This window comes from Heterodontus francisci, unplaced genomic scaffold (assembly GCF_036365525.1).
Source record: "Heterodontus francisci isolate sHetFra1 unplaced genomic scaffold, sHetFra1.hap1 HAP1_SCAFFOLD_542, whole genome shotgun sequence".
Lineage (NCBI taxonomy): Eukaryota > Metazoa > Chordata > Chondrichthyes > Heterodontiformes > Heterodontidae > Heterodontus > Heterodontus francisci.
In genome coordinates this window covers 12,501-17,500 of record NW_027140974.1, presented here as the reverse complement: position 1 = coordinate 17,500, position 5,000 = coordinate 12,501, and positions in this window count along the sequence as shown.

Below are 5,000 nucleotides of genomic sequence, written 5' to 3'. Positions count from 1 at the left end.
TGGCGGGAGCAACTTGACCGCCCCCGTGGGGAAAGGTCAACTCGGGGCCCGGGAAAGTCGCCGAGTCCGACCCCATACACTTCCATGAGTTGGGGGTTTTGGCCTTCCCGGCCCAAGGCTCGCCTTATTTCGGCCTGCACTTTCGGAAAAGGGTGCATTCCTTTTGGTTAATGATTTCACCAGCCCGGGTCTTAGCCTCTGCCCCGACGGCTAAGTCTTTTGGTTAATGATTTCCTGCGGCTGGGACTACCCTTTCCCCCGCCCTGCAGGCACCCGGGTCGGGAGGCCGTCGGGGGCACTTTCCGGGGCAAATCCGGACCCTTACGCAAGGGAGAGTGCGCCCCCCGCCTCGGCCGGGGGTCAGGCTGCCGCCTATTAAGCCCGACAGAAAACCCGAAAAATGGACGAAAATGGGAAAAAATCCCCATCCGAAAAAGGCTTAAAAGTCGGTTGGGCGGCAGCTAGGGTCGGTCTCTGCAGACCTGGAGGCTCGGGTGGACTCTTGGAATAAACGTCCAAGTCCCGACTTGCCACCTCCTACTACTGTGCAGATACCCCGCCAACCCCCAGCCACCCGAATGACAAGCGTCCGATCAGCGGGACGAATTTGACAACTCTGGCCGGACCTCTGGAACTCCATCCCGGGTAACCGGGGCAAATTTTTCCGCTTGATCGCCCTTCCACTGGTTAACCATTTGCCCTTTCGGACTTAGTCTCTGGACATTATTCGACGGATTTTCTGGTTAACCATTTGCCCTTTCGGACTTAGTCTCTGGGCATTATTTTCGACTTTTTGGTTAATGATTTCATACTTTTTACTTACTTTTGCCCTTTTTGGTTAATGATTACTCTGCTTACTGGTTAACCATTTGCCCTTTCGGACTTAGTCTCTGGACATTATTTTCGAGTTTTTGGTTAATGATTTCACACTTTTAACATATTTTTGCGCTTTTTGGTTAATGATTACTCTGCTTACTGGTTAACCATTTGCCCTTTCGGACTTAGTCTCTGGACATTATTTTCGACTTTTTGGTTAATGATTTCACACTTTTTACTTACTTTTGCGATTTTTGGTTAATGATTTCACACTTTTAACATATTTTTGCGCTTTTTGGTTAATGATTACTCTGCTTACTGGTTAACCATTTGCCCTTTCGGACTTAGTCTCTGGAGATTATTTTCGACTTTTTGGTTAATGATTTCACACTTTTAACTTAATTTTGTGCTTTTTGGTTAATGATTTCACACTTTTTACTTACTTTTGCGATTTTTGGTTAATGATTACTCTGCTTACTGGTTAACCATTTGCCCTTTCGGACTTAGTCTCTGGACATTATTTTCGAGTTTTTGGTTAATGATTTCACACTTTTAACATATTTTTGCGCTTTTTGGTTAATGATTACTCTGCTTACTGGTTAACCATTTGCCCTTTCGGACTTAGTCTCTGGAGATTATTTTCGAGTTTTTGGTTAATGATTTCACACTTTTTACTTACTTTTGCGCTTTTTGGTTACTGATTTCACACTTTTTACATATTTTTGCGCTTTTTGGTTAATGATTACTCTGCTTACTGGTTAATTATTTGCCCTTTCGGACTTAGTCTCTGCACATTATTTTCGAGTTTTTGGTTAATGATTTCACACTTTTAACATATTTTTGCGCTTTTTGGTTAATGATTACTCTGCTTACTGGTTAACCATTTGCCCTTTCGGACTTAGTCTCTGGAGATTATTTTCGAGTTTTTGGTTAATGATTTCACACTTTTTACTTACTTTTGCGCTTTTTGGTTACTGATTTCACACTTTTTACATATTTTTGCGCTTTTTGGTTAATGATTACTCTGCTTACTGGTTAATTATTTGCCCTTTCGGACTTAGTCTCTGCACATTATTTTCGAGTTTTTGGTTAATGATTTCACACTTTTAACATATTTTTGCGCTTTTTGGTTAATGATTACTCTGCTTACTGGTTAACCATTTGCCCTTTCGGACTTAGTCTCTGGAGATTATTTTCGACTTTTTGGTTAATGATTTCACACTTTTAACTTAATTTTGTGCTTTTTGGTTAATGATTTCACACTTTTTACTTACTTTTGCGATTTTTGGTTAATGATTACTCTGCTTACTGGTTAACCATTTGCCCTTTCGAACTTAGTCTCTGGACATTATTTTCGAGTTTTTGGTTAATGATTTCACACTTTTAACATATTTTTGCGCTTTTTGGTTAATGATTACTCTGCTTACTGGTTAATTATTTGCCCTTTCGGACTTAGTCTCTGCACATTATTTTCGAGTTTTTGGTTAATGATTTCACACTTTTAACATATTTTTGCGCTTTTTGGTTACTGATTTCATACTTTTTACTTACTTTTGCGCCTTTTGGTTAATGATTACTCTGCTTACTGGTTAACCATTTGCCCTTTCGGACTTAGTCTCTGGACATTATTTTCGAGTTTTTGGTTAATGATTTCACACTTTTTACTTACTTTTGCGATTTTTGGTTAATGATTACTCTGCTTACTGGTTAACCATTTGCCCTTTCGGACTTAGTCTCTGGACATTATTTTCGGGTTTTTGGTTAATGATTTCACACTTTTTACTTACTTTTGCGATTTTTGGTTAATGATTACTCTGCTTACTGGTTAACCATTTGCCCTTTCGGACTTAGTCTCTGGACATTGTTTTCGACATTTTGGTTAATGATTTCACACTTTTAACTTAATTTTGTGCTTTTTGGTTAATGATTTCATACTTTTTACTTACTTTTGCGATTTTTGGTTAATGATTTCATACTTTTTACTTACTTTTGCGATTTTTGGTTAATGATTTCATACTTTTTACTTACTTTTGCCCTTTTTGGTTAATGATTTCATACTTTTTACTTACTTTTGCGATTTTTGGTTCATGATTACTCTGCTTACTGGTTAACCATTTGCCCTTTCGGACTTGGTCTCTGGACATTATTTTCGACTTTTTGGTTAATGATTTCACACTTTTAACTTAATTTTGTGCTTTTTGGTTAATGATTTCATACTTTTTACTTACTTTTGCCCTTTTTGGTTAATGATTACTCTGCTTACTGGTTAACCATTTGCCCTTTCGGACTTAGTCTCTGCACATTATTTTCGAGTTTTTGGTTAATGATTTCACACTTTTAACATATTTTTGCGATTTTTGGTTAATGATTACTCTGCTTACTGGTTAACCATTTGCCCTTTCGGACTTAGTCTCTGGAGATTATTTTCGACTTTTTGGTTAATGATTTCACACTTTTAACATATTTTTGCGCTTTTTGGTTACTGATTTCATACTTTTTACTTACTTTTGCGCCTTTTGGTTAATGATTACTCTGCTTACTGGTTAACCATTTGCCCTTTCGGACTTAGTCTCTGGAGATTATTTTCGAGTTTTTGGTTAATGATTTCACACTTTTTACTTACTTTTGCGATTTTTGGTTAATGATTACTCTGCTTACTGGTTAACCATTTGCCCTTTTGGACTTAGTCTCTGGAGATTATTTTCGACTTTTTGGTTAATGATTTCACACTTTTTACTTACTTTTGCGATTTTTGGTTAATGATTTCACACTTTTTACTTACTTTTGCGATTTTTGGTTAATGATTACTCTGCTTACTGGTTAACCATTTGCCCTTTCGGACTTAGTCTCTGGAGATTATTTTCGAGTTTTTGGTTAATGATTTCACACTTTTTACTTACTTTTGCGATTTTTGGTTAATGATTTCACACTTTTTACTTACTTTTGCGATTTTTGGTTAATGATTACTCTGCTTACTGGTTAACCATTTGCCCTTTCGGACTTGGTCTCTGGACATTATTTTCGAGTTTTTGGTTAATGATTTCACACTTTTTACTTACTTTTGCGATTTTTGGTTAATGATTACTCTGCTTACTGGTTAACCATTTGCCCTTTCGGACTTAGTCTCTGGAGATTATTTTCGAGTTTTTGGTTAATGATTTCACACTTTTTACTTACTTTTGCGATTTTTGGTTAATGATTACTCTGCTTACTGGTTAACCATTTGCCCTTTCGGACTTAGTCTCTGCACATTATTTTCGAGTTTTTGGTTAATGATTTCACACTTTTAACATATTTTTGCGCTTTTTGGTTAATGATTACTCTGCTTACTGGTTAACCATTTGCCCTTTTGGACTTAGTCTCTGGACATTATTTTCGAGTTTTTGGTTAATGATTTCACACTTTTTACTTACTTTTGCGATTTTTGGTTAATGATTTCACACTTTTTACTTACTTTTGCGATTTTTGGTTAATGATTACTCTGCTTACTGGTTAACCATTTGCCCTTTCGGACTTAGTCTCTGGAGATTATTTTCGAGTTTTTGGTTAATGATTTCACACTTTTTACTTACTTTTGCGATTTTTGGTTAATGATTTCACACTTTTTACTTACTTTTGCGATTTTTGGTTAATGATGACTCTGCTTACTGGTTAACCATTTGCCCTTTCGGACTTAGTCTCTGCACATTATTTTCGAGTTTTTGGTTAATGATTTCACACTTTTTACTTACTTTTGCGATTTTTGGTTAATGATTTCATACTTTTTACTTACTTTTGCGATTTTTGGTTAATGATTACTCTGCTTACTGGTTAACCATTTGCCCTTTCGGACTTGGTCTCTGGACATTATTTTCGAGTTTTTGGTTAATGATTTCACACTTTTAACATAATTTTGCGCTTTTTGGTTAATGATTACTCTGCTTGCTTGTTACTGATTTCCCCTTTCGGACTTGATCTCTGGCCGTTCTTTTCGACCTTTTTGGATAAGGTTTCCACACTCTGAAATTATTTTGGGCTCACTGATTAGGCGAGATCAAGGGGGCATGCCTGGGCACTTTGGGCTCAGTTTGGGAAGGCGGCGTCCGTGTGCTCCTCCGCCCTTCCCGCACTTGCGGCTAGGTTTGCCAAACTGCGCTGACCCGCAGCCCTGCCTTTTTGCCCACGGCACGGAACGACTCAAGTCT